Source organism: Eucalyptus grandis, chromosome 3, assembly GCF_016545825.1.
Source record: "Eucalyptus grandis isolate ANBG69807.140 chromosome 3, ASM1654582v1, whole genome shotgun sequence".
Lineage (NCBI taxonomy): Eukaryota > Viridiplantae > Streptophyta > Magnoliopsida > Myrtales > Myrtaceae > Eucalyptus > Eucalyptus grandis.
The window spans coordinates 293,357-314,551 of record NC_052614.1 but is presented as its reverse complement, the minus strand read 5'-3'; the positions used below and the strand labels follow the sequence as shown (position 1 = coordinate 314,551).

The window sequence follows — 21,195 nt, the reverse complement described above, 5'->3', positions numbered from 1 at the left end:
ACTTATGAATGTGTAAATTGAAATCCTAGAAAGATTTTTAAAAGGCAGATGTGTCGACTTAAAGGGAAACATTCACATCTTCGAAAGATTAGGTATGACAATTTGATAGATCTTCCAATGGCAATTTCGGAATTCATCTTTAATTAGGAATCTGAAAGATATTCTTCAGCTGACATCAATCTTTGAAAGAAGGGACTCCGAGCAAGAAATATCGTATCGACGCGGTAAGCCTAACATACAGCAATGGAAAGCAGAAGCTGAACCGTTTATACAAAAGAGATAGACACGCTTTCTGGTAAGTTTGGAAAACGAACTGAAGCATACATGCCCCGGTCTGAGAGCCCATCACTGGTGAACCTTCCGTGTGAATCTCTGCCGACTTCATTCTTCAACACGGTTGTGATCCCTACTTTTCCTTTTATTCACACGGAAAAACCACTGAATCCTTTATATTTGTTCATGATCAATCGATATTTTATGATGAGCTGCCGCAATTAGTGAAGCGGGTGTCTTTGTCTTTGCTTGTTATATAGCCGTCGGCAGCGGGAAGTGATCAGACACGATCGAGTCAAAAGATCGCACTCACACCACGACGTGGACACGCGTAAGGTCCACCAATTCCCCGTGAAGCTCGAATACGGGAAAGGGTAAGCATTACACACTGGCACCGTTTCTATTCATATTTGTTGAACTTGGAGGGAGCCCAGTTGGACCCAGAATAAAGGGGTGAGCATATGCAATGAATCGATTAGAGCATATGCTTCGATGATTACACACCAGAGACGCAAAAGAAAGAACAGAAACGAATGGTTTCAGGTGAGAAGGTCGAGCGGCAGAGCGTGGCTTGCTGAATGATGGGAGAAGGAGCAACGTGTCCCTTGCCGACATAATAACCTACTTTGCCGACACAGACTGTGTTGCCAAGTCCCATGAGCCTTTTTCTCTTCTTTGAAGCTTCTGGAGATCTCTTGGCCTGTCCAGTGCGCTGTCCGTTGTTATTGGTACGTGGCGGCCTGCAAACCAAGCGTAAATCTGTACTGTCTTGGACAAAATGGTGTTACGCAATCTGGCGCATGCTTTCTCGATTTGATTTCCATTCACTGTGCGCTTGCACCGCCGGTTCTCCGTCCCAAGGCCGGCAGATCTCTTCTTCTTCTTCAGCTCATCTCAGGGTTCTTCGTCTCCACCCCACTCGTAACCGTCTGCTTCTCCCCCACATTCATCGTGCATTTTCAGCGCCTCCATCATTTCGAAAGGTCCTACCTCCTCGAGCGAGAGAGAGAGAGAGAGGATAAGGTAAGAGGGAGGATTCCGAACGAGGTCGACAATGTTTTTGAGGATAAGTTGAAAAAAAGGAGAGGTGGTGGTGGGTTATTTCGTCCGTTCTTCTACTGTGTTCCATGTTCGCTGTTCGATTTATGGGGTTTCTTTTTGGGATTTGACGCCACCTTATCGCTTTGGGACACTGGTAATGTTCTCGAACAATCGCTTCTACATCACGGTTCGAGTGGTGAGAGGCTTCTTCACTGAGGTTTGGTGACGGAGAGCGACAAACTACCTAATCGAACGACCATTGGCCCCCCTTGTTGAAGCTACACTCCTTACTTGCGGCTTTCCTTCACCCGTCAGTGTGTGTGTGGTGACACTGAAGACTGAACAATGGTGTTTTTTCGGTTGGCGATTTGCAGATAAGCGGGTCCAGCGGGTCCAGCGGGTGACCGTCGGTGTCGTCCCTCCTGCGACAGTACAGAATGGCCGAGCTGGAGATGCAGAACAGAGGTTCTTCGCCTTACAGGCGCCGGAATGATTTGGAGGCCGGAGGCAGGCGCTCCGAGGCGCACGAGCCCTCCGATGATCCTTTCGACATCACCGGCACTAAGCACGTCCCCCTGGATCGTCTCAGGCGTTGGAGGGTAATCTATTCTGTTCTATTCCGCTTTCTCCTTCTCTCTCTCTCTCTCTCTCTCTCTCTCTTCGTCTTCGTATTTTATTTGGACGGGCCCTACTCCCAACTTATCCTCTTTGTGATTTCTTCTATCCAGTTTAAATCAAACGCATTTCGCTTCATTGTCCATATCTGTCCGTCTCCTTTTCGAAGTAATACCTGCGCCGCATCATTGATTTATATATGTATAAATGTTTGACTTCTTGTTCTCGCTGGATTCGCGCGCACCCAAAAGTGAAGTGAATGATCTGTGATCTTTCTGGTCTGCGGTGTGGACCGTGAGTAGATGAAAAAGGCGATTAACATTTAAAATTGTCTTAAAACGTCTCAGTTGCTCAAAGGCCGAGATTGGACTAAGCATTTAATGTGATTATATATGTAGACTATATCGCGGCAGTGGGATTCGAGGTTCTATTTATTCCATCAAATATTATCATCTTAAATAACGCCAATTAATATCAACCCAAAAATGTGAAACCTACTTATCAAACCCAAGTTTTTGGTTTTGGTAAAGTTGGTTTGAGGTGGACCATCCATGCTTGGGTTAAGCTATTGCTGTGGAGCCAAAACCATGCCCTATTCTGTGAACTTTTCACACTTTCCCAACTTGGAAAAATGATTCTTGCTTTTATACGTTAGTGGGAGATTGATGAGAAGGATCCTAGGTGCGTCTGTTCTTTTTCTTCCCCATGAAACCAATGACGAGTTGAAACTATCGTTCATACTCTCTCATGGAAAGATTGAGGAATCGACCTGACGTTTGAAGTTTCTTGTAAGGTTTTTGGAAGGATGGGTGGATTTTCATTGCACCCGTAAACAAAAGTTGGTGAGGTCATAGATGGCAGTCAACTAACACAATCACTCTTCCTCTCCTTATCAATGCAAAGATGTTGAGGTGTTATGAAGTAACGAGAAAGATATGCCTGAGTATCAATGACTTGGACTGTGTGATGTGTTTGGAGGTGAGCGGAGTCTCAAGACGCTCGACTATTCAACAAAGAGCTTGACTGGTGCGTACTTCTCATATGTTAAATAAGGTCACGTGGTAGATCAATGTTCAATGAAGATGTGACACAGGAGGCAAAGAATGAACCAATGAATGTGTCTAGGAATATGAATGCAATTTTAAGGAGAACGTTTGTGTGCTATTGGACAGGTTGAAGGAATGGATTGGAAACTTCTATGGGAGAGTTTGCTCAAAGAAAGGAAATATTGTTCAGGAACGACATTGATTGTTGTATTACTCCATTTTTGTTGAAGTTCTGCATAATTTGTCATGATGAGGATGAATTGGGTGAATTTAATTGTTTAAAGGTCGACAATTCAAGGTCTAATTTCCTCCATTTGGAGGAGAGTAAGCTAACCATCGGATCATACAAGGCATGAGTCTCAAGATATTGACATGATTGCAAAATTTTGTTGAAAATATTTTGTCAGTGGTCTATGACACAATCAAGGCCCTGTTGGACATTGCAAGATCATAGCTACTCCATGATATATCCCCAAGTTGGATTATGATATTGTTATGAGCATCGGTGGTCTATTGCAATGTAGCCTGTTTGACTTCCTTTTTCGTAAACCTGGAGCATGATTCTAGATTAAGGTTAGAAAGGTCTAAGGAAAATGATTAGTGTTCTATAGGGACTTGAAGATGGTAATTATTTAGGTTATTTTCCCCAAGTTTGATTAATCTAGTCAGCACTAGAGTCCGTTGGGATCTACTTTGTTTGAATTTCTTAAAACTATACTTGGAGCAAGATTTCATTGTTAGATTCTTGACTAGAAGAGCGTTAAAAATATGTTTGGATTTTCCTTATTAAGATGCTTATGAAAGTGACTTCGCTTCTAGGGATTGTGTGCATGTGAGTTGTGTGATGTAGAGCCTCTCTGCTTGCGCTTATCAACAACTTCTGACGTCTACCTATGAATTTTCTTCCAGTTATGGAATATCATGTGATATTACGGATTAAATAAAAGGCAAATGTGAATTGTGTAGATTTACAAATGTAAAAGGTAGTCTAGACACCTCAAAACTTAGAAACTCTTTATGTTACAAGGGATCTCTTCTTCATGGCTTGCTGTTTATTACCACTTTTTTTTTTTTTTGGGTGTTTCTCTTTTTGGTTTTTAAATAATATTTATCCAAATTGATTTTCCAATTCATATATGGATGCTTTTCCACATCATCTACTTGAAAAGAGGGCATCATTATATGTCATGGCTCATATTTAACATATCTCCGTTAAACTTCTATTGCCACAATACTGTTCTGATTTACAAGCTTTTTATACTTTATTTCCTTTCCCAGGGACATCTTTCTATATTATTTTGGACTAAATCGTGAAATAGAAGTTGGATGACGTCGGATTGCTTCTGTAGTTGATAAATTATTTGGATTGCTGTGAATTCTTTAATCCTTATTTACCTAATTATGTATGCTTGTAGCAAGCTGCACTTGTGTTGAACGCCTCTCGTCGATTTAGATACACCCTTGACTTGAAGAAGAAAGAACAAGTGAAGATAACACTGCAGAAAATTAGAGCTCAAGCCCAGGTCATACGTGTAAGTAGACTATATCAAGTTTCAATCTTTTAGGGGGACTTCTTATATGTACCTTTGACATCTAACTGAACTTTTTCATTGCATCAGGCTGCACAGCTTTTCAAAGCACAAGGCCAACAAGCTGATGGTACTTATTTCTCCTTCTTGTGCTTAATTGGCACCAGGCGCAAGCTTTGATAGTTCCTGGGTGTATTTCTCTTTGCTGACATAAATATGCTATTGAACCGGCACCATGCTCATGCTATGCATGTCAAAATGGGGAGTTAATTAATCCATATTTACATATGCGCGGGAGTAGTTTTATATTGCAGATCTCCTACAATTTAGCCATAAATGGGACACTAAAATTTCCGTTCCTTGCAGTGATTTCCAGCTCCTCCTTCACTGTTTCCTTTCAGTATTGCTGGTGTGCTAGTTTGTTGACGTTTCTTTTTGTTTTATAAATTTCTCATCTTAGACTTCTATTGATGCCTTATGTCTTAATGTGTGCTTTCATTGTCGAAAAGTTTATAGGTTCTATGTTCCTGAGTTATACTATGTCTTTGTGCGAAATAAATTTTGACGTGAAAATGTTTGTGTACGTGTTGTTTGCTTGTTTGGCATGATCACACAATGCAGCTGGAAAATCTTAAATAAGCTCTTCTTTTCCTCCCTTTTTTTTCCCAGGAATCTCAAAAACGCCCGTCCCAAGTGGTGATTTTGGGATCGGTCAAGAGCAACTTGCTTTGATGACCAGAGACCATGACGTTTCTACTCTGGGGGAGTACGGAGGGGTAATTATACAAAAGAGAATACTTCTTGCTTTATTTTGCGAAAAATGTGGCGGATTGCCTTGGAATTTTAAGTTATATGTGTTGCATCCCGACAACTACTATCTGTCGTTCTATCCCTTTCTATTGAGAAAAATGTGGCTTTTCCCAGAACTAATGTATTTTGCAGCACTGCAGCCAAGGGCGGTGCTAGAAAAACAACAAATAACTTGTCTCCTTTTTTCTAGTGAGGATAGTTAAAATTGTTTGAACATCTAAAAATGGAGAAAAAGAAGTGATTTGGGGAGTTCTTTTCTTTTCTGTGATTTAATCTGGCAATTGAATGATTAGGTTAAAGGACTAGCAGAGTTGTTGAAGACAAATTTGGAGAAGGGTATTCATGGAGATGATGCTGATTCTTTGGCTCGAAAGAACACATATGGATCAAATGCATATCCTCGGAAAAAAGGAAGGAATTTTTGGGTAATCTCTTTGGCATTACCCTCATGCATTTTGTATTCTCTTTTCTTTTTTCGGTTTGGACACGTAGGTTTTGTTTGTTGATTAAGAGTTTAGACTTGCTACTTTTTTCATCTATTTATTAGTATTCTCATCAGTACTTCATCTTTTGTCTTTTGTATCATGTAGATGTTCCTTTGGGAAGCCTGGCAAGATCCTACTTTGATCATACTGATTATAGCTGCAGTGGCTTCTTTGGTGCTTGGAATAAAGTTGGAGGTGGGACTGGCCTGCTCACATATGAGCGACAGTGATGCGATTATGATTTGTCTTAGTTTCTTTCTAGTTGCTTTATCTTGATTGGTATTTTTATATGTTCTCATTCCTTGCCCAAGCTGACATAACTAAAATGTGAAAAAAGAAAAAGAGAGAAACATTGCTTGGTGCATATAATGGTCTTTACCCGGATTACTTTCCTGTGCATGCCACCATAAAGATGCATTGGCATAAGGAAAAAATAAGTTCCTATCTAGCTTATGGCTTTTAAGATTAATCATTTAATTATTTTTTATCAATACAAGTGAACGCATGTATCTCCTATTTGACAAGCGGTGCGTATGTCTCATCTGTCATGTGAATTCCTTTTTTTATGCATATATATATATATATATTTTGGTTGCATGATATCATGAGTCTTTTGATCACTTTTTATTTAAAGATTGATCATGCATTCTATTCGGGTGTGCTTCTTTTAGGGCATTAAGGAAGGATGGTATGATGGTGGGAGCATTGCTTTTGCTGTTTTTTTCGTCATTGTTGTCACAGGTACGATTCAGTTTGATTACAAGAGCCATTTGCATTGGAATTTTGTTGACGCATGCTTTAAGATTTTAAATATTTTATTCGGTGCATATTCAATTTGACAATTTTAGCTACTCGGTCATGGTGAACGGGAAATGTTTTTGCTGATTGGTCAGATGATAACTTACATACTCAGGAGCATGTTAACATGCTGAATATTTCCTTCTGATTGATCAGATCATGATTTTTGTGCCCAGGAGACATGTTGTATTGCTGCATGTCTTAGTTTCTTCTGATAAGGTTGTAGAATAATTCAATACGGGAAAGCAATCGGTGTGTTGATTTGCAGTAAATAATAGTTTTTCCACTTTGGATGCTGTTGACTGCCGTGAGATGCATTAGTCTCCTAATTGGGGTTGGATTCTCGTCTGCAGCAATATATGATTACAGACAGTCTCTGCAGTTTCAAAACTTAAATGAGGAGAAAAGAAATATACACTTGGAGGTGGGTAATTTTTATGAGATGTATGTCTTACACTTCTCTTTCCTGTATGCATATGGATGAAGTTGTTGCATGTTTGTAGGTTGTCAGAGGTGGCAGAAGAGTGGAAGTTTCAATATATGATCTCGTAGTTGGTGATGTTGTCCCCTTAACATTGGTGATCAGGCAAGTAACTTAAACCAGTTCTGGATTAGGTACGCTGCCCTTGTGTTCACTGGATATGTTCTTATACGTGATGTTTACTTTTCTCTCCAGGTTCCTGCGGATGGAGTCTTGATTTCTGGTCACTCCCTGGCAATTGACGAATCTAGCATGACTGGAGAGAGCAAAATTGTAATGTGTCGTGGAGATTATTCTCTCACTGTGCAATGATTCTGTTCACAAGCTGGTCTTTCTTATTTCATTTTAATGTTTTGATCAGGTTCACCAGGATGCAAAGGATCCCTTTCTAATGTCTGGCTGCAAAGTTGCAGATGGCCAAGGCACTATGCTTGTAAGATTTTTCCCATTCTTCTATTTTACTTTCCTCAGCATAGTTCTCAATGCTCTTATTTCGCATCACAGAAAAGATCCATACTTCATGAGATGGCTAATTTTCTTGCAACATATTGCTACTCTACCTCATTCTTTGCTAGATGTAGGTTGTAAAATTGATAGTCATGAGTTCTCGAGTTAATTTGGTAAAGGAGCATGACTCTTTTAAGGTGCATTTGGTAATATTTCTGTACTTGGGAATAATCTCTGTTTAGAAATAATTTTTTTATTTCTATTACCTAGATGAGTTCTAAGTAGTAGAACGTGTTTGATAACTAGACAAAATTTCTATCCTTGAAATAGAAAAAGAACAATTCTATTCCCAATTTTTTTATTTAATTATAAAGAGATTTAGGGGGTGCATGACAACATTTCTGTCCAGAAATAGTTTAACAGAAATGAATTTTTCTATTTCTATTTCTAGACTAGTTTATGAGGAAAAAAACTGTTTGATAATGATATTAAAATTCTGTTTCAGAAATAGAAATTCGAATAAAATTTCTATTTCTTAAAACAAATTTTTCCTTTTTTTGGAGCAAATGAGATGTACATTCTTACAAATTTCATATGCTTATGACATCATTGACCCAAATACAAAGTATGATTTTTTTCTTTAAGTAAAATCTCCCCTTTTTGCAAAAAAAAAAAAAAAAAAAAATACAAAGTAAGAGATGTTATATCAAATTTTCTAAATTTTCACACAAAATTCTTTAGCATCCACGTAGATAGGTAATTACGGTCAAACAATATACTTATCAATAGTCTCCATACAATAGAAAAAGAGATCAATATGCATTACTCTTGAGCATGATAAAAGGTTCCCAAAATTCTAGTAGAATGAAGGCGGGCAACCATATTCTAATTCCCTTCATACTAGTGTGTCACGTTGATCACCGCCACGGTTTACGATATTGAGCAATCGTTTTAGAAAGAAACACTAAGAAGTGTATTGGGTAATTTGTGGCAAATTTTACAAAATTGGCGAATTTTACGAAGTGTAACAAGGACCATTACAAATAAGGGAAATCATCAAGTAGAACATCACATTACAAGAATTGAGATAGGAATTATCAAATACATTATCACAATACAAAAGCAAAGATTGTAAATCCCCAAATACAAAATAATAGAAATACATTACAAAAATAGGGTTAGGGGGAGAAATCAGAAATTGATTTCTAGAAGAAATCAGAAGTAGAAAATTTCTACTTTTGATTTCTCCTCAATTTCTATTTGGAATAGAAACCTATTCCAGAAATAGAAAATTTCAGTAACGTTATCAAACAAAGTTTCGCTCCAGAAATTGGTGCGGAATAGAAAAATCATTTCGAACGAAATAATTTTTATCATGCACCCCTTAACTTTTCATGTTTGGATAAAATTGGACTTTTGTAATGATTTAATTGATCAAAGATATTCTAAAATGACATAAAAAAATCCAACATAATAGTTAGTCAAAGGTGGATGGTTTGGAAATGGCATAAGTCACAATATGAAGAGGTTGATAGTATATATTTGGGCATTACAATATATAGGTGTATAGAGTTTTTGAGAAGGGGCAAATGTTGCTTGGAGTCACTAGGCTTTCGTGACCTAGCATTGTCTCTAATAGAAAATGGCATTCAAAAATCCGTATAATAAAGTCCTAAAAGATTATAATCTTGAATCCAATTTTCATCAAAATATTCACATTTTTTTGTGCTAAACTAATTCTAAACTATAATTAACATTAAAATCTGGTAAAACTACTCAAAATATAATTTCTAATTTTTTCCTAAATTTTTGAATTTTTATTAATTTTATTTATTTATTCCGAAAAATGGGAATTCGGATGGGGTCAAGAGATCGAACCTTGTGTCAATTGGGAACAAAAAAAGTAACTTTTTTACTTTCTATTTTTGTTCAAAATCTATTCCTTAACTACTAAGGGAATGATAGCCATTTTGTTGCAGAAATCAATTGCTAGCTAGAAATTAATTTTTCTATTTTTATTTCTCGAACAAGTTTTGAACAAAAATTATGCGTTTGATAACCTTATAAAATATTCTTGAAATAAAAATTCATTTGAACAACACAAAATTCTCTCTCGAGTGGTGGTGGAAGGCGTTCGATGGTTGACGGCCAATTGTTAATGGGTGGGCTAGCATCCGATGTCACGGCAATTGGTGATCGGCTGTGGGAGGCGAACGGGTGGTGTCGCGGCGACCGGCTGGAAGTGGGGGCTGGCGGCTGGTGATTGGCGGTGGGAGGCGGGCGGGTGGGCGGTGGCCGTGGCAAGCGGCGGGTGTTCGGCGATCGGCATTTCATGGGTGGGCGGGTGGATGGCGAGCAATGACGAGAGTGAACGATGAAGAGAATCTTCATTTTGTACTTTTGTTCAGAAATAGAAAAGCTAAAAATTTTAATTTATGATTTCTGGTCTAAATCTATTTTTGAAGTAGAAATTTGTTTTAGAAATAAAAAAATAAAATTATATTACCAAATGGATTTTTATTCCAAATTTGTTTTGGAGAACAGAATAATAGAAAATAAATAAATAGAATGATTATCATTCAAACCCTAACTTATCCGGGAGAATATAAAAATTAGCTGACGTTATCAAACGGATTTCTATTATTTTTCTGTTCGGGCAACAAAAGAATGGAAAAATAAATAAGCATTACCCAACAAGGCCTTAATTTCAACTCTTTGTTTTGAAATAGAGGGTGGACCCTTAAAATGGAGTCACTTGTTCTTAGATAAGCAAATTTCTGTCTATTTGTAATCTTTTTGTTACTTGAAGGAAAAGATAGGTGAAAATTTTGACGTGGAAAATAGGCTCAATTTACTGATGAAAGAGAAGATTTAAAGAAAGTACTGAAATATTTAGAAAGACATGGTTTGTTCTCTTCTTGAAGCTGCATTAGGAGAAGGTGGGTCAAATTTGAATTGAATGAACGGCTCCATCCCTTGGAAAATGCATTTATACCCTTCTCTCTGTCAGTCATGACCATCTGCATGTCTCTCAATGGATTTCAAGCTGCAGGGTTCTGTATATGCTTTTGTCTGTGATATCGGAATGTTGGTTTGTCAATATTGCTGCTTCCTGAGATGGGGGTTACTCTGTTTCAAGTCCGTCTTTATCACAAATCAAGGTTTGATTCCAGCTGTCTTCTTCCTCACATTTCTGATTTTTGCCTCTTAGGTGACGAGTGTGGGGATTAATACCGAGTGGGGTTTGCTCATGGCTAGTACATCAGAAGATACTGGGGAAGAGACACCCCTGCAGGTTAGTTTCTTTAAACTTGTTTTTATCATTTCCATATTATTTTTGATAGATATGGATTTTGCTAGTCATACTGATTTCTTCGCTCTTATATTAGGTTCGCTTGAATGGGGTTGCTACTTTCATTGGTATTGTTGGACTGTATGTAGCTGTTGCTGTTTTGGTTGTTCTTTTGGCAAGGTAATTGCTGTTGTAAAAAAAATAAAATAAAAATGCAACTGCAGTTGATTATTCCTGCAGTTGCATTAATTCCTTATATTGAAATTGTAATAGATCTAACAAACTCAAGCTTTATGCAGATATTTTACTGGCCATACGAAAAATCCAGATGGCACCGTTCAGTTTAAGGCTGGGAAAACTAGTGTTAGTGATGCTGTCGATGGAGCGATCAAAGTAATCACTGCAGCATTAAGTGCATCAGATGGAGTGATCAAAATAATAACTGTAGCAGTAAGTGCATTTCTGATGGAATAGCTTTTGCAAATTAATATCAGTTAGATCTTCAATAACTTTCAAACCTTCCAGGTTACCATTGTGGTAGTTGCAGTACCTGAAGGGCTTCCTTTAGCTGTTACATTGACGTAAGTTTGTCCCTATAATGAACAGACTTCTCAATACAACATTGACATCGTTGCTGTCCTTTCCATCTTACTATTGCTTTTCATCACATTGAATTTTGTAGAACTTGATTTAGCTGGATGGTAAATCATTTCCATAATCATCTGTGTGGTCTTTGAATGGATTTATGTGAAAAATTACAATCTTCGTTTGTCTCTCATTTTTACCTTTGATGCAATTTACAGACTTGCTTACTCAATGAGAAAAATGATGGCAGACAAAGCTTTGGTATGGACATAGTTTTCTCATCCTTATGGGACTTTCATTTGAATGTTTTATGGCAAAATAAGGAAATTCCTAATCACCAATCTGAAAAAATTTCAGGTGCGAAGGCTTTCTGCATGTGAGACTATGGGCTCTGCCACAACTATCTGTAGTGATAAAACTGGAACCTTGACTTTAAATCAGGTATGTGCTGTTACGGGCTGCTTTTGCTGATCTAAGCATGGTGTCGAGGTCTCCTAAATTGCTGTTTATCTGAGTGCAAGTAGATTTGAATCATTTAAGAGCCACATGGCTGTTGTAGCAGTGAAACACGATTGCGTGCAGACATTATATGATGGTGTTATAGATACCATTATTTTTAGGTCAATAGTTTGTTTATGAATGACCCCAAAGGAGTTATGGTTTTGGAAAGAAACTTTGAGATCCTTAATAACGTTAAGAAAATGTCCATATTGTGACAGATGACTGTGGTTGAGGCTTATGCTTGTGGAAGAAAAGTTGATCCTCCAGACAGCAACTCGCAGTTATCGACTTCTCTGATTTCTCTATTGATTGAAGGCATTGCTCAGAATTCAAATGGCAGCGTTTATGTGCCTGAGGTGAGGTTGCAGCATCAGTAATGGCTGTTTGATACCAGTGACCAATAATAACTTCCTGTGTTTGAACTTCTTTAGACTGGGGGAGATGTAGAGGTATCCGGTTCACCAACTGAAAAGGCCATTTTACAGTGGGGGATCAAGGTTCATGCTTAAGATTTCTATCGCTTTCCTATCTTTAGTTCATCTATTTGATTCAGGTGCAATAATATGTTAAACTAATCATGATGCCTCATTTGCAGCTGGGGATGGATTTTGAAGCTGTTAGGTCAAAATCCTCTATAATTCATGTTTTCCCTTTCAATTCTGAGAAAAAACGAGGTGGAGTTGCTGTAAAGCTGGTATACTTCTCAGTCTTTGGTTTCAGTGATCATGAATGTGCTGCCGGAGAGGATGTTTGCTTCAATATACATAAATACGTACATGCACACACTAGCTTATTATTATCATATTGTTTTGTGAATTTTGTCATGCAGATTGGCCAGAATAAAAAGATCTAGTCATGCAGATAGTGTACATAATAATTACTTGTAGACAGTGAAGAGACTGTCGTGTATGCCCTTGAACAGCTTTATTTAGTTTTAAGGCAGTATCAGTGCGGTGCTTTTCTTTGTGCTTACCATTTTAAATGGGTTTCAAGGACAATGAAGTTCAGACTTCTGAGGCATAATAAAACTACGAATAACGATTTCACTTAGGGATGGTCCAGTTCAGGGTGTCTGAAGGACTATATTGTAGTTGAATCTGAATTAGTAAGTTCTGGAAACTTTTAAAGTACTTATAATTTTAAAGTAAATAGTTATAGGTTTCCTGAGCTTAAATTTCCAAAGATTTTATCTCAAGTGTAAATTTATAGCTATACTCGACTAAATAGAACAAATTTAAATGATATTGAGTTGACAAGATCGGATACTACGATCATCTGATTTTGTCAAGTGGGATGCAAATCCCCTTAATATGCCAACATGATACGACCTGGATATTGGTCCTTAAGTTTTAGATCGAGCAGTAGATGGATCTCAGAATCAGATCTGAGATTTTACTAGCCATTACTATGGGGCAAAGCCATGCATCATTTCTATATGATAGTGGTGTGAAGGCCGTTAACTGTTGGGTTCATGAACCATTTATTTGTTTTTCTTTAACTAAATCTTTGGTGGTCTGAAGAACAGAAGTATTTGCTGTTTTAAGGGAATTAACTTTTGTTCTTGGCTAGTACTTGGTTATGATGCACATCAAAATGCACACAGTTACTGTGTTGAGTTGTGACAGTTTTAAATGTGCTGCAGATTTATGCTATAATTGTATAGTGATGCAATGTAAACCATAATTAATGATTGTCTTTTATCTTCCATGCACAGCCAGACTCAGAAGCTCACATACACTGGAAAGGAGCTGCTGAAATAGTTTTAGCTTGTTGTACAAAGTACATGGATGCCAATGATCAAGTTGTAGCAATGGATGAAGATAAGGTTTGGGAAATAATTGACTATTGTTATCTATAGCAATTCAATAGCTGCTATGGTTTTTCTTGTTGGCATCTTTCACAGTACTATTGTAGCTTGCAATACTTTTTTACGAAATTTGATTTCATTGCTGCAATGTTCATGGCATAGCACACTCTCTGGTATTGCACTCTTGCTGCAATAATTGACTATTGTTATCTATAGCAATTCAATAGCTCCTATGGTTTTTCTTGCCGGCATCTTTCACAGTACTGTCGTAGTTTGCAATACTAATAGACGAAATTTCATTTTATTGCTGTAATGTTCTTTATGTGATGGCATAGCGCACACTCTGGTATTGCACTTACGTTCTTCGTGATATTGCCTTGACATATTCTCGTTCTTTCTTTGACCATCTAGTTTTGGAAGTTTTATGCATTACTCATTACATTCCATGGAGGCAGATCTTAGAGTCCTCCGGACTACTCTTTCCAACACAACCATTCTTGAATACCTTGGTTTGCATGTACATTTGATGTTGGTACTTTTATATACATGTTATGCTTTTATTTATTGTTGAAGTTCTTAAATCTTCTGAGAAAGAGAAGGCTTTTTCATAGTCTTAGATGTGTGGTGTTAAATTGTTTTATTCATGTTTTCTTGCTTGTCACTAGTCATTGACAGTATTGATGGATGATCTTTAAATGAGTTTTTCCTGTTTTGCAGGAGATGTACTTTAGAAAGACTATTGAAGATATGGCTGCTGGTAGTCTACGCTGCATTGCCATTGCATATAGACGCTATGACATACAAGACATTCCTCTAGATGAAGAACGGTTAGCCGAATGGGCATTACGTGAGGATGAGCTTATTTTACTGGCTATTGTAGGCATAAAGGTATGATTCTTGTCAAGCAGTGCACATAATTTTAACTGAAAAGGACATTGATTTTTATTTGTTCCTATCTCTGTATGTAACTTTAGGAATGTTTTAAATTGTTTGGACACTCCAGTGCTTTTCCATGACTTCGAAGAGTTCTTATTGTGGACCTAAGGAGAAGTTTAATGTTTGTGTCATTTTACCAACACTGGCTTGTTGATCCAAATAGTAATCTTCCGGAATCTCATAGAACTGTCTTGGTACAAGTGGCTGGCAAGTGACGACTGAAAATATTTTCTTAAATTTCCCCAGATGCATTGTCAATCATTTGCTATACTCACTTTCAATACCTATGACAAACTCTCTTACACTTTCATAATGTGCAGGATCCTTGTCGTCCTGGAGTGAAAGATGCAGTGAAACTATGCCAAAATGCTGGAGTTAAGGTAAGTTTGTTTTTTTGAATATTTTTTGGATCGGTAATTTGGGGAAATGATCCTTCCTCCGTTCTGCTTCCTTCTTTTTTTTTTCTCCCTCTTATTATTATTTCTGCAACTCAAAATTTGAATTTCTCGTCATTTGCATCCCTTTAGGTGGTCGTATGGGATGTTTATGTTGTTTCGATGCTTTTCATTGGAAAATGGTCGAGCATAATTTATCCTTGTATAATGAGGTTAATTTGAAGGCTAAGACATTGAGATTCTGTTTATCTAAGTACATTGTCATTTATTCATTTCACTGTAGGGTGCTTCGAACATTTCTTTCTTAGGATGGTAATCATTGATGCTGGATTTCAAATAGTAAACTTCTGCAGCACGACAGATTGAGGATAGGTACTTATCTAGATGTGACCTCAGTGTGTAATGCCTCTTATTGGGTGATAGGTACGAATGGTTACTGGTGACAATCTCCAAACTGCCAAAGCAATTGCTTTGGAATGTGGGATACTAGATCCAGAAGCAGATGCTACTTCGCCAAACCTTATTGAAGGAAAAGATTTTCGTTCCTTAAGTGATGCGGGAAGAGAAGAAGCTGCTGAGATGATATCAGTATGACGTTGCTTCTTTTTTGTGTAATCAATCCTGTCTTCTATTTGAATGTATGCTAATATTTTTTTCTGTTTTTGCACCAGGTTATGGGAAGATCATCTCCTAATGACAAACTTCTGCTTGTTCAAGCTTTGAGAAAGAGAGGACACGTTGTTGCTGTAACTGGGGATGGCACTAATGATGCTCCTGCTCTACACGAGGTTGACACACCGTTTTTCTTGGGATTCCTTTGATATCCTACTGATGTCATTGCCTTTTTCATTGATTCATGACATTTGTCATTCTAGCATCTCAAAGATTCAGCATATACACCAGACCAAGATGCCTTGAAATCTTTTTACATAACTGGTTTATAGTCTTCAAGTCCCTAGATGTCTCATAGTATCTTGCTGTGCAGTCTGTTGGTAAATTTGGTTGTAGTCTTGAACTCACTCCGAGTCTGGAAGTTTGCTTGTTCTTGTTTCTATTATGAGGTGGTAAGATTGCAAGTTATTAAAAAATGCTGGATCTTAGCTTGCCATACTTTTAGAAAATTTTTGTAGTCATGAATGGCTCTTGCTTTGGTCTGCATAGACCAATGCCCTCATGTTGTGCATTGACTTTGAACTCTTTTCATCCAATAATTTTGTTGCTTGGGTGTCTATTTGATCTTGGAGTTCAGGCAGATGTTGGCCTCGCAATGGGTATTCAAGGGACAGAAGTTGCGAAAGAGAGTTCGGACATCATAATTTTGGATGATAATTTCGCTTCTGTTGTTAAGGTTAGTAAATCGATGCTGGTCTTTCATGGTAGTCTGCCCGAATTTAATTAAACGGGGAATTCAGCATGTTCATGACAGAGTTGATTGTTTTATTTAACTTTTCTGAAGAGAAGTCTAACTGATGGCAGTCAAGTTGTAGGGTAGCTTGACTACATTACCTGGAGAGTTTTCTCTCTGTAAATATATGTACTTATTTGACTGGATTTAGATTGGTATTGTGCAACTTTACTTGACTTGGTACCTGGTGTACATTCCTCAAACAAGTCAATACTTGAATTTCGCCTGCACATTTGGAAATCTTTCTGATATGTAAATCTTTCTGATAGGTCGTCAGGTGGGGAAGATCTGTGTATGCAAATATTCAAAAATTTATCCAGTTTCAGCTTACAGTTAACGTTGCAGCTCTTATCATAAACGTTGTTGCTGCTGTTTCCTCAGGTGATGTTCCACTGAATGCAGTGCAGGTACTCTCTCTCCCTCTCCTCCCTCCCTCCTCCCTGCGGTGCAGACCTCCACATGATATTTCCTTTTTCTAGTTCTGAATTTTTCCCTTTGCTTGCAGCTTCTCTGGATTAATCTTATCATGGACACCCTTGGGGCATTAGCACTGGCCACTGAGCCTCCAACTGACCACCTTATGCATAGGCATCCCGTCGGTAGGAGGTAAGAGTAAGTGGTTGTTATTGGGTGCAATATAGTTCAAGAATTTCCGTCCCAAGCTTGGAGATCATGTTTTTTATTTTATTTTATATTTTAATCTCTGTTTCTTTAAATCCGTGTTGCAATTTCTTCACTTGTTGGAACCTGTTGTTTATCCTTACTCTTTGACTGTGCACTGAGTGGGCGATTTCTCAATTGCAGAGAACCTCTTATTACAAATATCATGTGGAGGAATTTATTGATACAGGTATGGCCACTAACGCATTAATTTCAAAAGAGTTTCTGCTGGCTTTTTGCTCCTAACAATGTAGAGTTTGGATCTTTAGGCTGCCTATCAAGTGAGTGTCCTGCTTGTCCTCAATTTCCGAGGTAGAAGCTTACTGAATTTAGGGCATGATACCAGGGATCATGCTAACAAAGTGAAGAATACACTGATCTTCAACGCTTTCGTCTTTTGCCAAGTAAGTTTGGTGCCTTACAGTCATAGAAGACAGAATGATTGATGGTTCTGGGCTGCTAGAGTTACTTATGTGTTTTCTTCTATTGGAATTGAATGGGTTGGATCTCTAGTTAGGACATTTGGCAATGGAATTATTTCATCAGCTGAGAAGATCGAATGATCTGTGAACTGTACTTCAACATTGAATCTATTTTCTTGGGGAAAAAATTGATTTATAATTGCTTGCAAGTGGGTTTCTTTATGGCATTCTTATAGTATGAGGAAAACTACTACTTAGTGTGAGAGAGAGAGAGAGAGATCCCTGCAGTGTGCCAACTAGCACATTTTCTGCCTATATATGGAAGCCAACCACTCCAGATCTACAAATTCTGGAGGGAGAGCACTTGGAAAGCCTGTTTATCACATCGAACCTGAATTCGCTTGTTTTTGTTTTGCTGGCTATTTAATGGTGGATACCATAACTGGTTAATGCAAATGCTGTGCTAATTCTGATTCATGTCATCTGGGCATCAGCTCGAGGGGCCCATTGACAATGGATTTTCATTTCTATCTAGGCTTGCCTGTATTCATGATGCTATTACCAAGAAGATTCAGAATTCTCTCATTTTCTTCTTTTATCCCATAATTTTGACAAGCATGTTAATGTTGGATCTTCAGATATTCAATGAATTTAATGCCCGGAAACCAGATGAGTTTAATGTGTTCAAGGGAATCACGAAGAATCGTCTCTTCATGGGGATAGTAGGTCTGACTCTTGTACTTCAGGTGAGAACCCTCCAGCATTTTTCTTGATTGAGTCAAGATATCATTTAAAAATTTGTGATGATCCTTTATCTTGCCTTCTCTTCAGGTCATTATCATAGAGTTTCTCGGGAAGTTCACTTCAACAGTGAGACTTAATTGGACGCAGTGGATCATATCCATTATCATTGCTTTTATCAGGTCCGTAACTTGTATATCATCGATGGTGACTAGAGAGTTTCTTATAACATTCTAATTCTTATGACCGTTTATTTTATTTGAAATTTTGTTGGTGCATTGAATAATAAAACATTATGAAAAGAGCAGTAACACCAGTCACCACTTGCTTTTTATCGAATTCGTCAACTCTTTGTTAATGGTCTTTCCTTTATGGTTCTCTTGTCTTTGAAAACAGTTGGCCTCTGGCTGTTGTTGGAAAGTTACTACCCGTCCCCAGAACTCCGATTCATGTGTATCTTGCAAGAATATTCCGTCATTGATGACGAAATCGTGGAAGTAAGAGTTCTTTGCTGCTTTCTGTGCACACTAAGTACCCAGAATTTCTGTTGCCCTGCAGCTAATTTTCCTTTTCCTCCTGCAGGTCAACTGGGTGAATCTTGAATGAGCTGGGACGGGGTGTGTCTAGTTTACAGGACGACACAATATGTTGATAGTACACTTCTGACATAGATGGTAGTTCTGACACACCATGGATCACTACCCATTTTGAGATTTTTCGGATGTATTTGGGTAGTTTTCACTGAATCAATGCTTTGTGCGGATTGTACATGAGTTCGGGTGCACTTTTTTTTCATACAGAATTCGTTTCCTGTTTGTTTCGCTGGTATCACTACCCATTTTGAGATTTTTCGGATGTATTTGGGTAGTTTTCACTGAATCAATGCTTTGTGCGGATTGTACATGAGTTCGGGCGTACTTTTTTTTCATACAGAATTCGTTTCCTGTTTGTTTCGCTGGTATCACTCTATGTGAATGCAAGAATTGGATTAAAAGTCCAACTGAAATGAAGGTTGCTAATGTGTTTGCAGTTTGACAAAGGCCTGTCGACTAAGAAGCTCAAGCTGTCATGCTTTTCATACGGGAGGACGGGTTGTTCAGAAAGCATTTCACTTTTCTCACTAAAGGCCCCCCACCTATGGGTTTCTTCCATTTAGGGAACAGATAGAGATGTCGCTATCTAAAGCTAAACCGATTTGTGACGACCCATTAGAATTACGTTTGTTGCAACTAGAGGAAAATCAAGAGGCCAAGGGTTATGAGTTACTACTGCTAAAGCCTAGGGGTTATATCTCGCAGTATGGAAATGGAAAGTTAAAAAAGCAAGAATTAGGTTTTTCACTCACCCAGTAAGATTCCTGGAGTTCATCCTTTGAGATTGCGATAGAGCAGACCATGTTGGCGCATATCTTTCACTGCAAAAGGCTGGAGATTTGAGGTCTTTCTGAACGCCTTCACACCAAACATTATCTTCCATCTGCAATAAACCAAATGCCTGAGGAGCGTGGTGCCAAGTGTTGGCCCTACGGATTACTTATGTGTTTTAATTTCTAATACCTGTACTCTTTCTCCACGAAAATTTTGTCATCCTGTAATCAAAGGAAGAGGACTAGATGAATTACTGAAAACGATGAGAAATTTGAAGGAGTAAAAAGCTTGAACCTGAATATCTCTAGACATCTAACTCGACCATGTTGAGAAAACTTGCATGATTAGTTCCTATGAACTAGAACACCATCAAAGGGGCCAGCATCATGATAAAGCATTAAATGTGTGGAACAGTGACTTCAAGCATATCCCACAGGACGGGTGAATTAATGGATGTGAGTAGTGTCTAAAGTGTCGGGATGAACTAGAATATGAAAACAGAAATTCTGGAGGACAGTGAAAATTGGTTGTTTTACAGGATTATGAGAGTAGAATAGATGAGAACATGTACAGATCCATGTCTTTAGCTACTTAGCTCTAGTTTATAAAGGCATGCTGCACTCACGTGCAGTATTGCCCCTAACCTTCCATGGTAATAACTATCAGCCAAAGAGCTGAAGGCATGTATATTCAATGCTGCGTGTTGTGATATGAGTTGGTGCACGAGATTAATGTTTTACTTTGATGAGGCTACTACTTTTTGTAGATCTTCTGGGTTTGCCATGTGCACACTATTCCCTTTTTTTTTTTTTCTCTGCATCAATTCTGAAATTTTTGGAAGAACATTCACAAATTGCTAATAGGTAATTGGCGGTTGCAATCAGTTTTTAATGCTACAGGGACTAACTGGAATTCGGATTGTCACGACCTCTTTTTTTCGTCCGGGGGAAAAAGGAAGAGGGTTTAGGGGTATTTGCCTAAAGAGGCGGACCAATGGCCCTAAATTAGGCGCGGGCTCTCCCAATCCCATACCTCGCGCGACGTTGGATTCATTTTTTTTAGTTCTTAACAACTTATGTAATTCTAGAGTCGCCACTAGCCTATTGGAGTAGCCGGGCTAGAAACTAATCAAGACACGGGAGTGTTGTCTCGATTCATACGCAACAGAGATTTCTAGGAACGGGGACTTGTTTACGCCAATATTTCTATTAGCGCTCTTGCGGTACCACTAACTTGGAAGGTTATTTATCTAAATGGCCATACAATCTTGATTACCAATTATAATCTTTATGAAACCGCTATGTCCATGCAAATGTTTTTGTAGTTTTTTTAATGTCTAGACTAATCCTAACATAATTTATAAGAAAAATTTGCACTCAAAATAATGAAAAGCGGCGCGTAAGTAAACATCCAAGAAATTGAAATGACTTGAAAATAAACGCGGAAAATGTAAACCCGATACAAGTCGGGCAAATAATATTACATGGCCTTGTTATCACGCCCGGACGGGACCCCGTGAGCAAAATGGAAATTTAAATATGCATGAAATTACTCTAGAT

General features: G+C 38.0%; 1 pseudogene; it reads left to right on the top strand.

The window, feature by feature from the left end:
• The first annotated feature begins 1,706 nt into the window (after positions 1-1,706).
• On the top strand, positions 1,707-18,871 carry LOC120291294 (annotated as a pseudogene).
• The last annotated feature ends 2,324 nt before the right edge of the window (positions 18,872-21,195 follow it).